The 24,506-nt window shown below is 41.7% G+C and overlaps 1 long non-coding RNA gene across 1 annotated transcript in view; it reads right to left on the reverse strand.

Annotated features, from left to right (window-relative positions):
* The window catches only part of LOC131202100 (uncharacterized), a 186,695-nt gene extending 165,498 nt beyond the window's left edge, over positions 1 to 21,197 (reverse strand). The window contains exons 1-2 of the long non-coding RNA XR_009156056.1: positions 21,050 to 21,197; positions 20,220 to 20,289 (exon numbers count right to left, since the gene is read on the reverse strand). This is a non-coding gene — a long non-coding RNA (uncharacterized LOC131202100). The remainder of the gene's footprint in view (positions 1 to 20,219; positions 20,290 to 21,049) is intronic.
* Between the last annotated feature and the right edge of the window lie 3,309 nt (positions 21,198 to 24,506).

Below are 24,506 nucleotides of genomic sequence, written 5' to 3' on the forward strand. Positions count from 1 at the left end.
AAATCATGTTCAGAATTAAAAGTCACCAAATGAGAGATGAACCCAGCAGCCCATCATTTGGAAAAACTAAAATCAAATAAAAAATCAAATGTTATTTGTGACACAACCTTGAAACACAACCCTTCCTTCCTTCCTTCCTTCCTTCCTTCCTTCCTTCCTTCCTTCCTTCCTTCCTTCCTTCCTTCCTTCCTTCCTTTCAGTAGTGGGATTCAGCCAGTTTGCGGCTATTCGGGAGAACTGGTTGTTAACTCTCTAAGCAGTTCGGAGAACCGGTGGTTGGAAGAAATCTTATTTTGTTTTTTCCCACTTTACAGGGCTAATCCTGTAAGGAAGGCAGGAAGGCAACATTCTGGTGGTGTTTCTAGCCTAATCTTTATTGCCCTGCTTACAGAAACTGCCTCCCTGGTTTAACCCTTATTACATTGTAACAGTGCGTGAGGTTGAGTTGGCCATGCCAACACGGTCACATGACCACCGAGCCACACCTACCCAGCTGGTTATTAGGGCAGAGAACCCATTGTTAAATTATTTGAATCCCACCATTCCTTCCTTCCTTCCTTCCTTCCTTCCTTCCTGCCTGCCTGCCTGCCTGCCTGCCTGCCTGCCTGCCTACCATCTTTCCATCTTGCCTTGCCTTGCCCTTCCTTCCTTCCTTCTTACATTGCCCTTCCTTCCTTCCTTCCTGCCTGCCTGCCTGCTTGTCATCCTCCAGAGCCCGGGGAGGGCAAAAATGCCGCCCCTGCTGTGATGCAGGAGGCCAACTAGGCCACGCCCACCATGGCCACGCCCACACAGCAACCGGGCAGGGAACCCCTTGCTAAAATTTTTGAAGCCTATCCCTGGAAACATCTATGGAGATTCTCAGTCATCCAGGTCATGGTTCTCCGGAAGATGCTTTTTCAAGAAAGCTGAAGAAGCTTCTTGGATGAGAAGCGAAACGTCTTCAAAGAAAAACAATAAAGTCCAATTGCCTCTTGAAAAAAAAGCACCTTCGAGATATTCAGGGAAACAGCCCCAGTCCATGCTTGCGGCTGCCATTTCAACATTTTAGTTCCTTCTCCCTGTAGATTTCCTCGCCTGGTTGCTATGCACTGCCAAAGTACAGAAGCATTTTTAGGATTAGCAAGAAAAATAGACCAGATCAAACCCATGGATTATTAATGCCAATCGCTAAGATTTTTTGTTGTTGTTGTTAGCAAGAGACAGTCAGATTAAAAAAAAAACCTTCTTCGTATGTTGTGCCAACATGGTGGTTCAACACACACACATACACACACAATGTTCTACTTGCCTCTTCCAACTACCTACTCAATAATTCTTTTGATGGGCCTTGTGAAAGTTTTTTTTTTCTCCCCCCTCCCTGCAACTCTGAATTATTCAGACATGTGAAAAGAAGAGTTTGCCGATAGCGGTGATAAATAAATATGAATCAATAAGGAAAAAGTCACTTGGGATTATGCGACTGTACATCAGAGGAAACTTCAAACATGAATGGAAGGAGATGTGGGACACCCAGCTATAGACCATGCTAAAACATAAAAGGTAACATGTATTAAAATAATCTTTGGAATATTAAGTTTCTATGCAAATTCTGAGTTATCAAAATATTAACACCAATGCATCATCCAGAGTATAATGTGTCATCAGGTTACCCAAAGAAGAATGGAGAGTGTGGTAACTTCAGAATACCACAGGTCTCCTCCACATATTTTCTAGGAAACGCTCATCCATCGGAACAACCCTGCCATTGCCCTCATTGTATTGCTATTGGGGTTGTGAGGGTAGGTGCAGTGTTTCTCAGTCTTGGCAAACTTTAATATGTGTGGGCTTCAACTGCTGGAAGCCCTCATCCAGCTTGCTATTTTCATGAATTAAAATCTGGAGAATTCACTGACATCAATCTAACCTAGGATTTGAAAGAAGGATATTGAGCCTAAAGGCATGGTTGAAGTCTCTCTACCATTTCTTAATTACCTCCATTTGTTGTTGTTGTTGTTGTTGTTAGTTGCGAAGTCTTGTCCGACCCATTGCGACTCCATGGACAACATTCCTCCAGGCCTTCCTGTCCTCTACCATCCTCTGGAGTCCATTGAAGCTCACGCCAACTGCTTCAGTGACTCCATCCAGCCCCCTCATTCTCTGTCGCCCCCTTCTTCTTTTGCCCTCAATCTTTCCCAGCATTAGGCTCTTCTCCAGTGAGTCCTTCCTTCTCATTAGGTGGCCAAAGTATTTCAGTTTCATCTTCAGGATCTGGCCTTCTAAAGAGCAGTCAGGGTTGATCTCCTCTAGAACTGACTGATTTGATTGCCTTGCAGTACAAAGGGACTCTCAGGAGTCTTCTCCAGCACCATAGTTCAAAGGCCTTGATTTTATGGTGCTTAGCCTTTCTTATGGTCCAATTTCACAGCCATACATTGCAACTGGGAAAACATAGCCTTGACTATATTACTTCCATAAGGTAAAGGTAAAGGTTCCCCTTGCACGTATGTGCTAGTCGTTGCCGACTCTAGGGGGCAGTGCTCATCTCCGTTTCAGAGCCGAAGAGCCAGCGCTGTCCGAAGACGTCTCCGTGGTCATGTGGTCGGCATGACTCAATGCCAAAGGCGCAAGGAACGCTGTTACCTTCCCACCAAAGGTGGTCCCTATTTTTCTACTTGCCTTTTTAATGTGCTTTAGAAACTGCTAGGTTGGCAGTAGCTGGGACAAGTAACAGGAGCTCACCCCATTACACGGCAGCACTAGGGATTCGAACCGCTGAGCTGCTGACCTTTCGATCGACAAGCTCAACGTCCTAGCCCCTGAGCCTTTTTACTTCCATAATTTTTACTTCCATAGTTACTTCCAAATTGCTGCCTGGTCTTCTTCTCCATGCTCATTATTAAATACCATGTTCTAATGGAACATTTAGCCATTGTCTCCATACCAAATAGCCATGGCAAAAAGCAAACAACCATATACATCCCTTAATGGGCTCCAGCAAACCAGCATCACACTGGACTTTCCCTCACTGGATCTTCTTTGAAGATACCCTGATGGTGGCATCTTCTCTACCGCAAAGCAACCAGACCAGTGATAAAGGAGCAGAAGTTCTAGAACTGGGGTCTCCAACCTTGGTCCCTTTAAGACTTGTGGACTTCAACTCCCAGAGTTCCTCAGCCAGCTTTGCTGACTGAGGGACTCTGGGAGTTGAAGTCCACAAGTCTTAAAGGGACCAAGGTTGGAGACCCCTGTTCTAGAATGTGAAGTGCACTGCAGCCTCATGTTAGCAACAGATGCAACCAGCCATGGTTCAAGTCCATATACCTCATATAGTAATATTTTTCTCCTTCACGCTGTCAAATGGAGGGTGACATTGTTGTGGACGTTGGACGTGACATGAGGCTCCTTGGAAACTAGGTCTAACCCAGTTAGTCCCTCTTGAGGTTGTGGGCTTACAAGATGAGTGTTTCCACACAGTCGGTCTGGTTTTTATGGAACTAATTAGAGTCCAGACTTCGTTTAAACACATGGTTGAACTTTCTGCAGAGCCAGCATCAACATCAAGCTTCCTTTCTCTGTCTTGCAGAGATATCCTTAGGATGAGGGAACAAAATAGAAGGTGGCCGCCCACATAAAAAACAGGTGGAGGTTTAATCACATACAGATAGGCCTTGACCTACCATCAGTTGCTTAACAACTGCCCAAAGTAATGACAGACCTTATTAAAAGCTATTTACAACCCATTTTCAAAGTTACAATCCCCCAAGGTCAAGCGATTGCATTTGAGGCAACCAACTGACCTTTAGAGCAGGGGTACCTTCGCTACTGGTTCGCAAATGTGAGCACGTGCCTCCTCCATTCATGTGCAGAGCCTTCTGCGCATACGCAGAGGGTCAAAAATGGGACATGATGACGTCCGGGCGGGTGGGAGGAGCCTCCTGCTGCCGGTGCTACCGGATCGTGCGATTTGGATCGAGCCAGCAGAATTTCACCACTGCTTTAGAGCCGCTAACAGCATCCCGTGGTCACAATTTACGACTCTTTTGGCCAGTTTCCGGTATTTATTTCTGGTTTCTGACAAAAAACGCCTATTGGGAAAAAGTGATACAGTTAAGAACTGTATGCTTAATGACCATTGCAAAAAAAAAAAAAGTCAAAAAATAAAGTTTGGTCACATGATGCCTCAACTTACAACCGCAAGAACATATGACTGTAATTCCAGGTTCAATTATGGTTGTACGTCAAGGACTTACTGTGCCCCCTTCTCCAATTGTTATCCACAACGATCAGCCTATGAGGTAGGTTGAGGTGAGAAAAAGTGAGAGGCCATAGCAGTGGTGAAATCCAATTTTTTTTTACTACCGGTTCTGTGGTCGTGGCTTGGTGGGTGTGGCAGGGGAATGATACCACAAAATCCCCATTCCCTCCCCATTCCTGGGGGAAGGATATTGCAAAATCTCCATTCCCACCCCACTCTGAGGCCAGCCAGAGGTGGCATTTGCCGGTTCTCCGAACTGCTCAAAATTTCCACTCCCGGTTCTCCAGAACCTATCAGAACCTGCTGGATTTTACCCCCGGGCCATAGTCACCCAATGAACTCATATGACTGTGGGTGGACTTGAACTTCACCGGTGTTGATCCACCACATTGTTGGAAGTATGATTACACGTATTTTACATATATGGTTATTTGCTTTTATTTGCTTCAGAGATCCCATGAAAATTTAGACTAGTGGGAAAAAGGATGCTTTTACACTTTCCCCTTTCCCCTATATTTGTTGTGTCTTGCCCGCTCTCACCGCAGCCGGGGCCTTCTTATCTGCTTCCGAACGCTGAGGAATGTCCTAGTATGCCTCCCGGCCCCAGCCCTGGCTCCATGCCCAGACAGGCTGAGGAGGAGGAAGCACCTCCCAGCCCCAGCCCTGGCTCCATGCCCAGGCAAACGGAGCAACTAGACCCCTCCCCCTCCCCCACAGCATGTGAGCCTGAGGGAGGTCAATTACCAACAGCTGCCGACTGGAGTGACCCTCGCTTCAGAAGAATTGATAGGTGGCGGCGTCAGAAGGAAGGGAGGGGCAGGCCTGGATAAGTGCTGAGTCATGGAGCCACACCCTATGGCCTATATAAAGGATCTGCTTTCTGGCATTCTCTGAGTCAGGCAAAGTCGAACATGTCTTGCTGAAGTCACTTCCTGGTCTCCTGCCTGCCTTGAGGACTTTGCTAGGACTTTGGCAGAGCTGCAGAGGCACGCCTGATTCGGATTTCCCTGACCCAGCTGTCAGCGGAGGAGTGGGACACGACAATATTGTTTATTCACAATAAAAGTAACGTACGTTAGAGCAGGGCTATCAATTTAATTGAGAGCCACATCAGGGCTGTGGTTGACCTCGGGGGGTGGGGGGGCTGCCTGGGTGGGCGTGGCCAATTGGATGGGCATGGCCAGCTTGACGCCACTCCCCAAACTGCTAGCATATTTCCTCTTTGTATTGGTAGACCGGGCCCAGCGTGGCTTTGGACTGACGTTTCCTCTTTACATTGGGTAGACTGGGCCAAAGTGACACGGGCCAGCTCCTTACATTTTCCAGGACAGCCCTGAGGGCCAGATCCAACCACATTGTGGGCCAAATCCAGCCCACAGGCCTTGTTTTTCACACCCCTGCATTAGAGATGCCTCTGGTGGCTCAGCAGACTAAGCCTGTCTGTTATTAACACAGCTGCTTGCAATTACTGCAAGTTCAAGTCCCACCAGGCCCAAGGTTGACTCAGCCTTCCATCCTTTATAAGGTAGGTAAAATGAGGACCCAGATTGTTGGGGGCAATAAAAGTTGACTTTGTATATAATATACAAATGGATGAAGACTATTGCTTAACGCAGTGTAAGCCGCCCTGAGTCTTCGGAGAAGGGCGGGATAGAAATTCAAATAAAAAAAAAAAGAGATACTAGTGCATTCATACTTAATAGACCATTCTTCTTTGTTGATTAATAGAATAGAATAGAATTTTTATTGGCCAAGTTTGATTGGACACACAAGGAATTTGTCTTCGATGCACATACTCTCATTGTACATAAAAGAAAAGATACCTTCATCAAGGTACAACATTTACAACACTTAATGATAGTCATAGGCTAAAAATTTAACACTTAATGATACAACACAATGATAGTCATAGGGTACAAATAAACATTCAGGAAACAATATCAATATAAATTGTAAGGATACAAGCAACAAAGTTACAGTCCTACAGTCATAAGTGGAAGGAGATGGGTGACGGGAACGATGAGAAGATTAACAGTAGTGCAGATTTAGTAATTAGTTTGACAGTGTTGAGGGAATTATTTTTTTAGCAGAGTGATGGTGTTCGGGATAAAACTGTCCTTGTGTCTAGTTGTTCCGGTGTGCAGTGCTCTATAGCGTTGTTTTGAGGGTAGGAGTTGAAACAATTTATGTCCAGGATGTGAGGGGTCTATAAATATTTTCCCAACCCTCTTTTTGACTCGTGCAGTATACAGATCCTCAATGGAAGGCAGGTTGGTTGCAGTTGTTTTTTCTGCAGTTCTAATTATCGTCTGAAGTCTGTGTCTGTCTTGTTGGGCTGCAGAACCAAACCATACAGTTATAGAGGTGCAGATGACAGACTCAATAATTCCTCTGTAGAACTGGATCAGCAGCACCTTGGGCAGTTTGAGCTTTCTGAGTTGGCGCAGAAGGAACATTCTTTATTGTGCCTTTTTGATAACATTTTTGATGTTAGTTGTCCATTTTAGATCTTGCGATATGATAGAACCTAGAAATTTGAAGGTTTCTACTGTTGATACTGTGTTGTCTAGTGTTGTAAGAGGTGGAATTAATGCTTACTTCTTAAAACAAACAACTAACAACATCTTCAGAAAGTCTTTTAAGAGCTACCCCTGGATTTTTGATGCCTAGGAGTTACTGACTTTCTTCGACCATGCCTAGTAGATATACCTCTGCCATCTTGAAAATTCTTTCACAAATCCCTCTCTTTCCAACTTAACTTTCTGGAGCAACTTGGCCAACCTCCAGGGATGATTAATGAATTTTCCTTTGCTTCTTCTCCAGCTGCAGCGCACTCATGCCAGGACACATTGTGGAAATCAAAGATCTCCAACCACAAAGAGGAAACTCCAAAAGGCTTTTCAGTCATGACAGGGAAGGCTTATCTCCCCTCAGACGATATTGTTTTACATGTTGTTTTTGCCAAACCTGGTGGGAGAGGTAGAAACTGTAGAGAGAAATGCTTCTGTAAGTCAGGAGACCTACTGGAAGCAAATCTACCCAATATTGCAAATATGGGTAGTCCTCGACTTACAACCATCCATTTAGTGACCGTTCAAAGTTACAACCGGCACTAATGTTTAGAGAAGGCATGAGGAGAAACGCCATTAAAGCTCCCTGGACTTATGACCGTTTTTCACACTTATGACCGGTGCAGCCTCTCCATGGTCATGGGATTTACATTGGCATACTTAAAAACTGGTTCATGTTTATGATGGTTGCAGTGTCCCAAGGTCATGTGATCCCCTTCTGCGACCGTCTGACGAGCAAAGTCAATGGGTAAGCCAGATTCACTTAACAACCATGTTAGTAATTTAACAACGGCAGTGATTCACTTAACAAATGTGTCCAGAAAAGTCATAAGACGGGGCAAAACTCACTTAACAAATTTCTCACTTAACAACATAAATATTGGGATCAAATGTGGTCATAAGTCGAGGACTACCTGCACTGTTGCATTCTGGGTCAGTTGAAGCCTGAAAATGCTTTTCAAGAGCAACTCCATGTAGAATGCATACAGGTAGCCCTCAACTCATTAGCGACTAGTATACAGGTAGTCCTTGACTTACAACAGTTCATTTAGTGACCGTTTGAAATGACAATGGCGCTGAAAAAAGTGACTTATGACCGTTTTTCACACTTATGACTATTGCAGCATCCCCACGATCAAAATTCAGATACTTGGCAACTGAGTCATATTTATGATAGTTGCAGTCCCGATGTTATGTGATCAGCTTTTGCAACCTTCTGACCAGCCAAATCAATGGGGAACCCAGATTCCCTTTATAACCGTGTTATGAACTTAGCAACTGCAGAGATTCATTTAACGACGGTGGCAAGAAAGGTCGTAAAATGGGGCAAAACTCAACAACTGTCTCACTTAGCAATAGAGATGTTGAGCTCAATGGTGGTTGTAAATTGACGAGTGCCCGTATAAAAAGAGTGTTGTGGTCCGTCAGCAGCCTACGGAACTGGCAACGGAGTCAGACAGCGATGAGGCTGAGGTGAGGCCAGGGCCATCAGGGAGTGAGGTGCGGACTCCAGAGCCTCCGGAGACTGATAGTAGTGAGGCAGAGGAACAGGAGGAGCCTGTTCCTAATGCACGCATGAGAAGAGCTGCCAGAAGGCAAGAGCAGCTCAAGCAGAGAGGACGACTCAGGAGCAGGGCCAAGAGATGATTGGCCCCTCCCATAAGGCTTAAAACAAACCAGCACTGGCATTTGGCCTTTGCCGGAAAACAACATTGTAGCTGCGTCTTCTGCTTCGTATAAGTCTTTGTTTTTGTGGCTTCTGGATGTTTGCCACGAAGGGCCTTTGGCAGTTTGCCTAATTGGACTAAGGTTTGTGAGATAACTGCATTTGTTTTACTTTGAGTTGAACGACGCTGGGAATGAAGTAATTCCCAGCTGTTCGAATAAAGTTTGTTTTTCCACGGACTAAGTTTATTACTACCTACTTGGGCCTGGGTCACAACAATGAGTACACGTAGCCTTCTAGCATTGATTATGTTACCTAGTTGGGTAATAAAATGTCTGCAAGAAAACCACCCAGCTCAGAGAGCACAAGGAACCCACAGTTCAACCCTGAACTACAAATATTCTCTTTTGTCGATATTTTTTTTTTTTTACTCATCTCCCAGTTTGGATTCAGCAAGCTTTAACTTCTTCTTTTTTTCAAACCCTTAGTCTGGCAGAAAGAACCAAAATTGCATTGCCTGTCATAGATCCTTATTTGGATTGAATAAGGATGATTCCTGACTCCACCCAGGTCAAGAAGACCTTTGGCAAAATTCGGGTGAGCTCTTGCCAATTGGAGCAGACAGACTTGGGCCAGCAGGCTAAATGAGCACCTGTTTCACAATTTACCTGCCTCACAGGTATATGTATCTCAGTGAATCGGCATGTTGTTTGTGTTTCCATAGTCAACATCCGCATTTCCCTGTTCTTAAGGCTTCTGGCATTACCACAATTGTTGACGGCAACAGGAACAAAAAATAGCTCATGGTGGAGAAGGCAGATCAAAGCAGGGGTGAAATCCAGCAGGTTCTGACAGGTTCTGGAGAACCGGTAGCGGAAATTTTGAGTAGTTCAGAGAACCAGCAAATACCACCTCTGGTTGGCCCCAGACTGGGTTGGGAATGGAGATTTTGCAGTATCCTTCCTCTGGAGTGGGATGGGAATGGAGATTTTGCAGTATCCTTTCCCCAGGAGTGGGGAGGGGATGGAGATTTTGCAGTAACCTTCCCCTGGAGTGGGATGGGAATGAAGATTTTGCAGTATCCTTCCCCGGAGTGGAAGGATAAGAGAAGAAGAGACAAAGAGGTAGTGTGGTCTTTTCTGCACAAATGGACACACAAACACATCAACGGCTTTACTGTCTAGATAACCAAGTTCATCATTCTTTCTATTTCAGTTTCAGCAAGGGATTTATCAGAACAGGGCATCATTGTCCTAAACCCGTGATGGCGAACCTATGGCACGCGTGCCACAGGTGGCACAGGGAGCCGTATCGGTGGGCACATGAGCTCAGCTCCAGTGCGCATGTGTGTGCTGGCCAGATGATTTTCAAGCCTTCTGGGCCCACCGGAAGTCAGGAAACACACTGTTTCAGGCCTCCGAAGGGCCTCCGGGGGGTTGCCATGGCCCGTTTTTCACTGTCCCCAGGCTCCAGAGCCTTTCTAGGAGCCTGGGGAGGACAAAAACAGCCTTCCCGACCCCCTCCCCGAGGCCCTCTGGAGGCCGGAAACGGCCCATTTCCCAACTGAGGAGAGCAAAAAACGGGCCTACCGGACCCACTGGGCCGCTGCATGCCAAAAGCTGGGGGAGAGGGGGGGTTGCATGTGCATGCGTGTGGGGGGCAGGGCACATAGAATTATGGATGTGGGCATGTGCGCACGCAACCTCCCCACGCTCCCCCTGCTTTTGGCATGCGATGGCCATCGCTGTCCTAAACTGTTAGGATCAGATGAAGGATCAGATGAAGACTTCCTGAGTCTGATGCATCTTCGCTTGTCTTCCTTAGACAAGTACTGTATGTCAGCTTCTCCTCTCTAGACTTCAAGCTCCCACAACGTAGACTTGGAAACTCTCTCTATCAAGTGAATGAGTTGCAATTGCTGAAAGAGTAAGATGCTTGATCTATTCAATGGTCTGATGACTTATTTGGCCATCAGGCATCACTGGTCTCCTTTCTGTTCCATAACCCTTTTCTTAGAACATAAATAGGCTTTTTGTCTGCTGCCAGCATCTGATGAACCATGTGATATTGAGGTCTGGTCTGCTGCTAATCTTCCCTCCTAATAGCTTTGATGAAAGTGTACACACATGCACAAACACGCACACACACACACAAACACACAGCTCCAAGAGACGGATGACCTTATTTTTAGGATTAGAATGATGTTCTCTCTGTTCAGAAATAACACAGTTCCTTGAATACAAAATCCGCCCTCTAAAATCATATTGAGGGGCGACAATAATTAAAAAAAAAAAACTGGAAAGCCTAAAATTTTGTGCTCGAAGCTCAGAAAATTGGGATGAACTTTAATACACATGAGTTAGACAGAAACATTTTTGTGGGGAGGAGGGGCTGATGCAGTCTTCTTAGTTTATTTGTTGATAAGAGTTTGAAATTCTCCTTGATCCAAGCTTCTTATTTAATAATTGGTATTTACTGGGGTATGAGACCCTTTCCTGCTTCTTTGAGCAGTAAACCAATTATGATAATTTCTGGAGCATACCGATCTTGCCAGAACAAGCATGCCTTTGTCACCTCTCAATTAAATTACTGTCACTCTCCCTGTGTGAAGCCATCAGTTGCTACCATTGGCTGAAAACTAGGTTTTGACTGGCTTTGTAACACCACTCTCATTCCAGCTACTTTGGTCACTAATTTTACTTTTGGGTATTTTTCCTGTATTGAAATCTCCTTGGAGTTCAGAACCGAAGATGGCCCTCATGAAGTCCAACCTGGCTAGATAATTTTTCCTCTCCACATAGTCCAGACAGAATGCACATAGCAATAGAAGTTCTTTTCAGTACCTACTCCAGAATTGTCCATAAAAGATGGTAGCCACAAGGGTATGATTGAAGGAAGAACTTCATACCATCATGAAAGTTCATCTTGACTTTTTTTGACCACATCATGGTCCATTTCCACTTTGGGAGAGCCATCTAGTTTCAACTTTTTATTTGGGGATAGTTTTAACCTTGCTGGTTATATTTAATCAGTCTAATAACTGGATTTCTGGATTGGCAGATGTGTATGTATGTATGTATATACATACAAACACCCGCGAAAACCTCAGAAAACAAATATATATATATATATATATATATATATATATATATATATATATATATATATATATATATATATATATATATATATTTGTTTTCTGAGGTTTTCGCGGGTGTTTGTATGTAGGTCTTTGGTTATTCGGGTTTTCTCCTGCGTAAAATTGGAAGTGTCTTGCCAAGACACTTCCAATTTTATGCGGGAGAAAACCCGAATAACCAAAGACCTACATATATATGTGTGTGTGTGTGTGTGTGTTTTCTGAGGTTTTCGCAGGTGTTTATATGTAGGTCTTTGGTTATTTGGGTTTTCTCCCGCGTAAAATTAGAAGTGTCTTGGTGACGTTTGACGAAGTCTCATTCATCATCTTCAGCTTCGTGCTCCTAGAAGCACGAAGCTGAAGCCTGAAGATGACGAATGAGACTTCGTCGAAACGTCGCCAAGACACTTCTAATTTTACGCAGGAGAAAACCCGAATAACCAAAGAGACACACACACACACACACACACACACACACACACACACACACATATATACTGTGTTTTTAAATGCTGCTTGTAAATGCAAGTCATATTTTGATTCTATTTTCTTATAATCCTTGATAATCGTATTTTAGTTTGCATAGAATAATGTTAGCCTATTTGGAGCTATGGCTGAAGTTGTGGCAAATGTGCCTAAACTTACTAATATGACCTTTGCTTTTAGTAAGGAATGTTACAAATCGCATGGCTGTCATTAAGTTTGGCAACCAAGTTTTCACCATCTCTAGCTCATTAGGAAGCATTATGTCTCATACAAATCTACAACTAAGTTGATTCCAAGATGTCAGTAAAATTAACCAGACTTCCATAGTGGAGCAACAGCATATTCTTAGCCCACTAGGAGCGCAGGTTGATCTTGGCCAGATGATCGTGACCACCTATCCTGGATAGATTTCTGAACACCTTCAAAGTAGGCTCAGAATCCTTTCTATTGCCATTCACGGGTAACCACAAAAATAACCAAAAATTCTGGGTTCTTTCATACCTATGTTGTTACATTGCAACACATGTTCATCACTTGTCCCCTACTCTAGAGGAGCATTCTAGCATTCCCTAGAGCAGGGGTGTCAAATTCTCGTCGTCATGGCGTGATGTATCGCGACTTCCCCCCCTTCGCTAAACCGCGGCTGGGCGTGGCCAGCGCATGACGCATCTAGCCCGTGGGCCGTGAGTTTGAAAGGCCTGCTCTAGAGCAGGGGTAGTCAACCTTTTTATCCCTACCACCCACTTTTGTATCTCTGTTAGTAGTAAAATTTTCTAACCACCCACCGGTTCCACAGTAATGCGCCGTGTATTGTCGTCTGCGCATGCCTCTCGCGCATCATGGATTGGTTTGTGGAGGGGCGCCGGCTACCAGCTCTGCTTGTCTGTTACAGCTGGGTGGTGGTGGGGGAGATGCGTGAGCTATTCTGGGATGAGGGTCTTTTGTTTGCGGTCGCACTATAGCTCCATTTAGTTTCACTTACGTAACGTGAACTAAACTTATGCGCGAGCGATACAAATAGTACATTTTCAGAAATTTAAATTGTCACGGGGAATTTTATGAAAACCTAATGAAAATGTTTTTAAATAATGCTATGAAAATTTTTTAAAAAGTCAATTAAATTAAAAAAAAGGAAAGTGCTTCAGTATCAGACAAAACCCCTACCGCCCACCATGAAAGCTGGAACGCCCACTAGTGGGCGGTAGGGACCAGGTTGACTGCCACTGCTCCAGAGGCTTTGAAATCAAAGACTTCTATGTAAACATCAATGTAACCTCAATAGAGAGGAGGAGGTGAGGGAAAAAATTCAACTTTGTCCTGCCTTGATTCTCCTTAGTACAAGAGGATCCATGGATTTTAGTAGAGGAGGGTTATCCACATTTTGGGTTTGTAATGGGGTGTGGGAATCACCTCAAGGAATGGGAAGAGGAGTCACGATCAAGCCAACAAACAGAAAGAGAAAGGAAAAAAGGTCCTTCCCAGAAGACCAAGGAAGGGATGGGGGAAGCGCATTTAGACTTGCAAGGTTCTATTACAGGTAATCCTCAACTAACAACAGTAATGGAGCCAGCCGATCATGTTTGTAAGTTGTGATGGTCAAAAAAGCAGGTTTCACACAAGGCCTGGGCTGCTATTCAGCAGGTTCTGACAGGTTCTGGAGAACCGGGAGCGGAAATGTTGAGTAGTTTGGAGAACCGGCAAATACCACCTCAGGCTGGCCCCAGAGTGGGGTGGGAATGGAGATTTTGCAATATCCTTCCCCTGGAGTGGGGTAGGAATGGGGATTTTTCAGTATCCTTCCCCTGGAGTGGGGTAGGAATGGAGATTTTGCAGTATCCTTCCCCTACTACGCCCACCAAGCCACACCACATCCAACAAGCCACGCCCACAGAACCAGTAATAAAAAAAATTGAATTCCACCACTGCGCAAGGCTTATCCGATTTAAGGATTTTTTTTTTATTATTTTTTTTGCAGCAGTTAAGCATACACCCTGGGTGTTAATCAAACCAATGGTTTTTTATGGGCTGGTTTTGCCAAAAATCCGAAGTAAATGCCGGTTTTCAGCAAAAAAGTTCTAAAACACAGTCACATGACTGGAAACGGACTGTAAATTTGGATCAGTTGCCAAGAACCTGACATGCGGTCATATGATTGTTGGGAGGGCAGCTGTCGGAAATTTAGAACCAGGTTGTAAGTGCCCCCAGGAGGTCTGTCATAACTTCAAACTGTCGCTAAGCAACCAGTCATAAGTCAAGGACTACCTGTGCTGAAGTCTTATACTAAAAGTAGCATTCGTACCTTTGGTTTCCTGATCTGTGCTACATCAAAGATCTCAACATTATACATCATGGTAGCATCAAAGCCCAATCATGCTGATTTGCAAAACTGTTACGTAGAAAGAGAGATGTCCCAAACATCTTAGCAACATTCACTTACTTTACAACAGGGGTCTCCAACCTTGGCGACTTTAAGACTTGTGGACTTCAACTCCCAGAACAAAGCTGGCTGAGGAATTCTGGGAGTTGAAGTCCACAAGCTGCCAAGGCTGGAGACCCCTGCTTTACAGTGCATATGACTTTCTCGTAACTTGGGTAAAAATAAAAAAGGGAGAAATATTGAAGCCTTACACGCTGACACAGGTTTCAATCATTGTGCTTTCACAAGTATAAGTATGCCCCTACTAACAAGAAACCCACCACTCACTGAGTCTACGACCACTCGCCACGGCCAATTCACTGTGGCCAACTTGCCACGGGACAGTTTTCCACGGACAAGTCGCCACAGGACAACTCCCCGCGAGAGAAGAGTTACACCAATATCGAAGAAATAGTGCAATAGAATCATTAAAGAACGGATGCCAAAACAGGTACAAAATGAAATGTGAATGACAAAAATTAATTAATTAAAAATTTTATGATAATTTTATAATAATTTTATGGTAATTTTTATAATAATTTTATAATTTTTATAATAATTTTATGATACTTTTTTATAATAATTTAAAAACTATTTTAAATAATTAATTTGAATTGTTGAATTTGGCAAGTTGACCACGGCGAGTTGTCTTGCAGTGAGTTGGCCATGGCAAATTGACCACGGCGAATTGGCTGAGGCGAGTTGTTCCATTCTGCCACCGGTTAACTACTATTCCAATGCCTTCTTTATCTTATCCCTTCAAAAATTCAAATGGTTTTAATCATATTGATGGTGTTACTGGCTAGATACTCATCTGAGTTTTCATTTATTCCCAACAAATCTCCCTGTGCGTTGTGTGTGCATGTTGAAGCAAAGGAAGCCTGCGCTTCCCAATCAGACAATTCGGACAGCTACAGAAGTTCATTGTGAATGTCTGATAATAAGAAAGTGAGGCATTTTTCATAAAAAGTGAAGACTTTTTTTGCAGAAATTTTCTGATCAAAATTACTTTTATCTACCTCACCCCACCCCCATAGCGCAGGACAGGGTTCTATAGAGTAGATAATACAAATAAATGGCTAACTTTAGCAAAGATCAATGGTTGTTGTGTTTTCGAATAATCAGGTAATATTTATTTTGATAAAGATAAGGAAAGTTTCCCGTAACTCTGACTCAATTTTCATCAAATAAACATCAGTCATTTTATAAGACGTGTAGAGTGGTCACATTCCAGAAGAAATACCAAATCGTGCATCCCCAGTCCAAGTTATTCAAAAGTAAGAGTAAAAAAATTCACATTAACAGAATTTAAATTGCTACATTTCTGAGTTTCCTGTCTGAATACCGAAGGGCGGTTCTTTAATTTAAAAAAAATGCAACCAGTGATTCACGTATTAGGAGAAAACAGACATCAAATGCAAATTCACTGAATATGTGCCACACAAATGTATTTTACATTTGCATATATTGTGAGAAATACACTAAAATCCATTTAAAATGTTATGGAGATTTTTTTAAAAAAGTGGCAAAGCAATTTGGCGCTAATAGTATGATCAAAAGTTACAGGTAGTATTCAACTGGTTCGTACTGGTGAACTGGTAGTGGAAATCATGGGTCGGCCTGCCTACCCGCCCAGGCTCTATGATGAACTATTTAGGTACGTTTTCGAGGCTGGGCGCATGCGCGGGGCGAATCGCTGGCAAGAATATTGGAAACCCACCGCTGCTTCCCTCTTCACAAGAAAAGTTTGGACGATTCAATGGAACATACCTGAGGATACATATCTATAAGATTGTCAGCTTTAGAGTCATAAACTTGCTATTCAGAATAATTTCCGTTGGAAATAATAGGGATTTCCCCATAAGTGGGCAGAGGGCTACAGATTATTTCAACAACAGCAGTAGGCGTATGAAGTAAAAGTAATGTAACATTTTCACATGAACAAATCTTATATGTAAAGCATTAGATGCCCCAATAAAGATTACTCTTTTGGGATGGTCCATGTAGAAAGACTATATTCATGGTCATTAAGAGTTCGAACTAAATTGATGGCACATAATCAAATTTGGGTGGAAGTGTAAAAAAAATAGATCTTTTTGATTTTTGTTTATTTAAACTAGTGTTCAAATACCAAGAGAAAGTATCTTACGACATCATAAAAGTCATGACGTCATTGGGAAAATAATACAAACTATGAAATTTGTAGACTGTCAGGATGGATATAAATCACCTCATTTGTGCCATTTGTCAAATGATGCACCCTATATCCCGTCGTGGATGCAGTTGATGCCATTCACTCACATCCACTATTGCCAGAAACCTTAGAATAGAATAATAAAGTTGGAAGGGACCTTGGAGGTCTTCTTAAAAACTTCCAGTGTTGGAGCATTCACAACTTCTTGAGGCAATTTGTTCCACTGATTAATTGTTCTAACTGTCGGGAAATTTCTCCGTGGTTCTAAGTTGATTCTCTCCTTGATTAGTTTCCACCCATTGCTTCTTGTCCTGCCCTCAGGTGCTTTGGAGAATAGCTTGACTCCCTCTTCTTTGTGGCAGCCCCTAAGATATTGGAACAGTGCTACGATGTCTCCACTAGTTCTTCTCTTCATTAAACTAGACATACCCAGTTCCTGGGTATGTCCAGTTTATTTTAGCCTCCAGTCCCCTAATGATCTTTGTTGTTCTTCTCTGCACTCTTTTTAGAGTCTCCACATCTTTTTTACATTGTGACGACCAAAACTGAATGCAGTATTCCAAGTGTGTTCATTTTTTATTTCTCTATAGTATCATCAAAAAAGAAGGTTTATATTCCTGACAATGCACAGCTTGCAACTCAACGACTCAAAATTGAATAATGCTACACCTCACAGACTTTGTTTTTAAAAAAAACTTCCTCTGATATAAGTTTTATATAGTTTCATATAGTTTCATAATTCAGCATAATTTCTGTTTCAAGTTTGTAAATTACACTGTTGTTCAACAATGAAAATAATTACATACTTCTGGGTAACTTTATTCAAAACTGTAGTATTCACGGGCTTAATCTTAACAAATAGACTTTATCAGATAAGATATGCTGGCCTGTATCTGCAGCCATCAGATTGCAAGGCCCTATTTAAAATATAAAATTTAACACGGAGAAGTAAAGGAGGATGAAACCAACTCACTTGGATTAACTAACTGAAATTTCCTTAAACGTTGTAAAGTTTGCTCTCCGGTTAACACTATTTTATACAAAGAAAAGGAGGCACAACGCTGTTCCCTTGCTCAAAGAAAAGCCCAACTAACTTGTTTTAATGCTTAAACTAATTAGTTTTGAGATGCTAAACGAACAAGGTGCCTATGTCCAAAAACATGAGGCACAATTATGAAAGATAAAAATCAATTATCTATTGAGTTATATACACATATATTATAGATTAAGTCCTTTAGAGAAAATTTAACATATCAAAACATTTTTCTGTTATTCCCTTTTTCTTGCTTAGAGAAAGGAAAAAATTCAAATACAATATAGAACACAGAATAATAAAATGGCTCTACTTATTCACATTGAAGAATTAAATCTAAGGTGTACATTCATTTAGCTTTGAAGCATTTTGAGCTCTCTCTAATTTTCAAAACTACATAGATACATGCATGCATACAAAACTACCGAGTTTTTCTTCCTTTATATCTCTAACTTCCAAATCATGATAATAAAGAGAGGGTACTGAAATAGATTAGAAGCAGGGGTTTTTTTTTGTTTTTTTTTTACAAAAGTCCAAAATATGATTGCTTCAGCAAGCATTGGATTCTGCTAATCCAGTCCACGGGATATGAAAATATTTAACTTGAGACTAGACCAGCTCGGCATTGGAAATTATTTTAATAGCTCATCTGCTCTCTTTTTGGCACCCTTGTCCAGTTGCAGGTATGAAACAAAAGTCAAGTTTATTGAATGTAACCTGACTATAAAAGGCGATCTTCTAAGTAATAAAATTCCATTAACCCAAATACAATCTAAATTATTAATTGCTTGCTGTAATATAAACGTCTATTAGAAGTGAAGGCCACAACAGGAAAAAAAAAACGGATTCAACCCAAATGCTCAGGAAATAAAATCTTAGAGGAAGGACATATACTTCATTTCATGAAGCTATTATTTTAACAAAACACTTAAGAACGTTCATTTCTTTATCCTACCATTGAGACCTATGGGCTCATTTACCATAGCTACAATTTCTTAGAAATGATCCTTTCCAATTTTAACTCGATTTATTTACCAATAAGTGGCGGTAACTGTAGGGGAGGGGCTTTAAAAGCCAAGATGGCAGTACCACTGAGTTTGAAGCTCCTCCCCTTAAAAGGAGATGGTACATAGTAGGTTCCATTTTGATTTTTTTTAAATTGCCTCCCCATCTTACCTTACCTGTATGATTGTTGCTTTATTTGAATCTGGCCTATCTACAATATTGATGCATTTATATTTTGTTATTCCCTTTAAAAAAGAAATCCAGCCACCCCCTGCAATAATATTTCCTCCTGGAAGGAAACAGACTCAGCTCACTTAGCGTCTCTGGTCATTTATTATTTGCATGAAAAATCTGCATCTTTTTTTTTTAAGTAGGCTTACTCCTCTTTTTCTCTCCTCTCCTAACTCCCCGTAATAAAAGGTTAGACCAGCTGAGTGAAAATGGGATAAAATGCACCTTTTTAAAAAAATGCTTTGCAAGAAAATATTTTTAAGTATTAAATGTTTATTTTGAGAATGGCCACTTTGGTCCTGAACAAATTCAGGATGAGAATTTGCCATTCACAACAGGAAATTTAAAAAATGCAACCTGGGCTGTCCCCATAATGACATTTAATTAATATAAGATGACTTTCTGGAAATTCAACCATTGGAAATGTCATAATTCCAGGGACCTGAAAATTATTATTTTGCAAGGATTTAAAAATATTTTCTTGCAAGAAGTTTTTTTTAAAAAAGGTGCATGATCTGCAGGAGGAATGCTAACTTTTGCATTGCCGATGGGCATTCCTGGTTTCTCCTCATTATGGCTTCGTTCAAATACGATCCCAAAATTTCTCTGGTGAGTGTGAGAAGATTTGCCTTTGCTAATTCTTGTCGACAGCTTGTGTTGAATTGTGAGAGGCTTACACTAACCTCAAGGTCAATTGCAATCAAAGCTCTCTGAATCCCTTCATTGAAACTGAGTGGAATTGGGGAAAACTGAAAGTTTATCACTACAACTGTCAAAATATTTGCGAGGCAAAGAACACAGAGAAACAAAGGAGTAAAATTAATAAGATGGTTTACATCTTTGAAGTCATTATATGAAGCTACACAAGAGCTCTCCTGACTAGATTCGGGAAGATTTTCCTCACAATTGCTCCTCTACAATGGATACTCCTCCTTCTCTATTTTCTGAATATCTACCATACCAAATTCTCTGTAAAACACAAATGAGTAGAAAACAAACTTAAACACATAAACCTGAACTGAAACAAGGCTTATATTGCCAGTAACATCTCAAAATAAAAGCACCCGCTTTCTAATTCTTTTTTTTTATAAAAAGAAACGAGATACAAGCAATGAAAATCCAGACAACAGCATGTTTCAAAATCCGATTTCAGAACTTCAGATTTAAAAGAATACCCTTGGTTTTTTAAAAAAAAAAAACAAGAGAAGAAATTAACATAAGATTATGAAATTTATTTCTTACCTTCTGTGCGATTGCTGGACAGGAAATTACACATTACGAACACTGCAGTAATGTCAGTCCACTGCATTAACTATATGGAAAAGAAAATAAATGTTAGTTTCATGGAATTTTCCACTCCATCAATCAATCACAGGTATACTCTCAATGGATGACAGTTCAAATTACATATTCACAAGCCTAGGATTTTTTTTTAAAATTCTTTTTCTAAAGGCACAACAGAGAATAAAGTTTTAAGATTAAAAATAAAGGGCAATGAACCTTCTTGAAATGACGTCCCCATCTTGACTTGTCCATGAGGAAGGAATAAAAATATGCATTAAGAATCCTGCCTCAGATTTTAATGTACTTCTACTCCTTACTAGCTGCAAGAGGGCTTGGGGGTGGGGGTGGGGGGAGAGAAGCCCACTGACCTGATTTGCAGTTTTGCACCGATCTCTGTTCCTAATTTTGCAGCCCTGAACCCAGATGCTGATTACAAATGGGAGAAGCCCAACTTTATAATAATGCCACCGTCAAGAAGCTTTTGGGGAGTTTAGCTTTGGGTGCCAATCTTCAAAAGGTCGCATAGGTGCAGGGAATTAAATCTGCAAATTACATAACCCACACACACCCCTCCCCAAACATTAGAAGTTGTCAAGAAAACACAACAGTGCAGGAAAAAGAAAAAGAAAAAGAAAAAAACCAAACAAATAAAAAAAAAAAACAACCTCGGGATAATTTAAATGTTGATCTCAAGTATCCCAGTGTGGGATTTGCAGCTGTCTGAAACAGACGAAAGGCAGGCCTAAAAGAGGCCCAGATCCAAAGCTCCAAAACCTGGGTTAACTTACCTTGGATTCAAAAGCAGACAAGTGAAACTAAGGCTGTTAAGAGACCTCCAATCTTTTGTCGGTGGCGGCTGTCTCTTTACACCCACTTTTTCTCCATTTTGCTGCCATCTGCTGGGAAGCCAGGCCTTCCACAGCGGGGTCTGTTTTGTTTTTTTTACATTTTGTTTTTTTTACAGGAGATAAATTTGAATTACACAACCAGCATACAGTAGGAAACAAATGTGGGTCATGCCCCCCCCCCACCTCCCCGCCCTGCTGGCATTTGTTTTCGTGGCCAGCCAATCAGACACAATTACAGATTCAAGTCATACATTTTGAAATACAGCAGAAGGGATACTAGAGGCTGACATTTGACTTCCCTTCGCTTCGCTTCGGCAGCTGCTCTGGGCAAAAAAAATAATAATAATTTTTTAAAAAAACAAAACCACCACCCAGCAGTGTTTGTGCCTTGCCTTCGCGGCCTCGATTTCCAGCCGAAACTTGCCAGGGGTTAGAAGCGAGGAGGCGAAAGGCGAGGTTGCATTGGGCATTGCGTCGAGAGAAGTTTCCCTGCCACAGCATTTTCCTGAGACAGGAGGAACGAAATAAATGCTGGAGAGGATCCATGGCTTTGTAACTGGAAAAATATGTTTATTCCAAATAAGTTTAATGAAAAGAAGGACTAGAGGTAACATGATAGCAGTGTTCCGGTATCTAAGGGGCAGCCAGAAAGAAGAGGGAGTCAAGCTATTCTCCAAAGCACCTGAGGGCAGGACAAGAAGCAATAGGTGGAAACTAATTCAGGAGAGAAGCAACCTAGAACTAAGGAGAAATTTCCTGACAGTTAGAACAATTAATCAGTGGGACAACTTGGCCCCTAGAAGTTGTGAATGCTCCAACACTGGAAGTTTTTAAGAAGAGATTGGATAACCATTTGTCTGAAATGGTATAGGGCAGGTGTCAGCAACCCGTGGCTCGGGAGCCGCATGCAGCTCTTTCGTCCCCCTGCTGTGGCTACGTATCGGCTGAACCCATCACTGGCTGGCCCCATCCCTTGCCCACCCCTTCCAGTCAGTTCTCGCCTGGCCTGAGAAAGATGAGAAACTGAGACAGAGAGAGAGACACACACACACACACACAGATAACTTTTTCTCGCAGAAAACACTGGGAGTCACAAAACCTGGGTAGGTGTGGCTGGGGTGTGTGTCATGTGACTGGGTGGGAGTGAGTGACGTCGAGCTGGCCAAACCCATCCAGGTTTTGTGGCTCCCAGTGTTTTCTTTTCTGTGGGAAATGGGTCCAAATGGCTCTTTGAGTGTTTAAGGTTACGGATCCCTTTTTAAAATTAATCCATCTTCTCAAATTCAATTTTTTTTCCACTTGTACATTCCTTCAAATTTCATAAGTCCATTTCTCAAATTACAGTCCATCTTCTCGAACTCAAATTTTTATCACTTATATATTTCTTCAATTGCCATAACATTTAATGTCTGTAAGAAGAAGTAATATGTGAAGTTGGTATTGTTTCTTTTCTTTTCTTTTCTTTTTTTTATTATTCTTTCCTATCTTTTTATTTTTATTGTGAGGGGATCTATAGTTTTAAATTTTTTAAGATGGGAGGTTATGTATATTTTGTATATTTTAGCTTGTGATTGTTGGTCATAATACCCGGTATTTGCTCTGGGAAGTCTGGGGGGGGGAGGGGGGGGGGAAATGAATCAACAAGTGATACATGGATTGATTATTAATGTACAGTAATTTTTGAAGATATGAAATTAAAAAATTTAAAATGATATTGGGGATGCTCGACTGCCATTTCAGGAAGAAAAGGAGAGAGGAGTAGAAGGAGGGAAGAAAGTAGGTAGGAAAGTGTAGAGAAGGAGGAGGGGAATAAGAGGGTTAGATAGGGTGGAAGAAGGGAGAAGTGGAGAAGGAGGAGAGGAAGTAGTAAAGTGAAGGGGATGAAGGATGGGAAAGTAGTAGAGGGTAGAGAGGGAGGTTGTGTAGTAAGGAAGTGGCAGTCGGGCAGGCCTGAATCAGTAATAAATAAGAAATTAATGATTAATGATGGATAATAGTTTGTACATAAATATGATGTTGAAAAATAGAATAAAAAATTATTTAAAACAAGGTTACGGATCCCTGGTATAGGGTTTTCTGCCTGAACAGGGGGTTGGACTAAAAGACCTTGCTTCCAACTCTGTTATTTTGTTAATATCTTTCTAGATTGGACAGGAGTTCACTTTTGATCAGCACCACACGTGAAAGAAGTTTTTTTTTTTTTTAAAAAAATCAAGATGGCAGCCATAGAACTTGGTAGATGCTCTGTTTCTTTATTGTGCTCGTCTTGACTTTGTTCATTCCCTTACTTTTGCTTTGGGTAAGCAAGTTTTCGGTATGTTGCCCCCTGCGAGGAAAGGGCATGATCCGTTCCAAATGCCCAGCGATCTTTTTGTAAATAATTCCCAGCCTGCTTCCCACGAAACATATAGACAGGTTCGTTCTGTCAAAGGCAAGGGATGCTCTCACTGTGGTATTTCTTCAGCCCTTGCATTGGAGAGCTGCATTCGCCAAGCCTGGTGCCCTTCAAATTAAAAACACTGCATTGCAAAACCCATAATTTGCATAGGGTATTATAGGCTTTGCAGTCCAACCCAAAGGCAGCAGAATTTTTCAGAAGGTTCACAAATTGTTCCTGCTGCACGAATTGGCCAATATTTTTAAGACAGAGAGGAAAGTCACTATTTTTATACTGAATGCAGAGTCAATGTGGGGTGAAGAATTAAAGCAGAGAGAAATTTAGTTTTGGATGGCAAAGCCAGAACTAATAATTGCGTGATTTGTAGCTCAGTCTTCTATGTCCTTAATGCAATGCAGATGGGATGTCCATTGACTCTGTAATATCAAATCTTCACATAGGGTATAAGTAGAAACACGTTAAAGATTTGGCTGCATACTCACAAAATCACCTTTTATGTAGGGGCAGTCCTAGACTTACGACCACAATTGAACCCAACATTTCTGTTGCTATACAAGACAGTGGTTTTGCCTCATTTTTACAACCTTTCCTGCCACAGTGAATCACTGCAGTTGTTGACTATAACTTGTTGCTGGCAATCCTTATGATTTATATTGATATATTGATCATCAATTGTGTTGTAAATGTTGTACCTTGATGAACGTATCTTTTCTTTTATGTACACTGAGAGCATATGCACCAAGACAAATTCCTTGTGTGTCCAATCACACTTGGCCAATAAAAAATAAAAAAATAAAATAAAATAAAAATTCTATTCTATTAAGCTAGTAACCTGGTTGTTAAGTGAATCTGGCTTCCCCATTGACTTTGCTTGTCAGAGATTCACAAAAGGTGATCACATGACCCTGGGACACTGCGACCGTCATAAATACGTGCCAGTTGCCAAAAGCATCTGAATTTTTGTTCCCTGACCAGGGGGATGCTGCAATGGTCATAAGT

Source organism: Ahaetulla prasina, chromosome 7 (genome assembly GCF_028640845.1).
Source record: "Ahaetulla prasina isolate Xishuangbanna chromosome 7, ASM2864084v1, whole genome shotgun sequence".
In the NCBI taxonomy this organism is placed as follows: domain Eukaryota; kingdom Metazoa; phylum Chordata; class Lepidosauria; order Squamata; family Colubridae; genus Ahaetulla; species Ahaetulla prasina.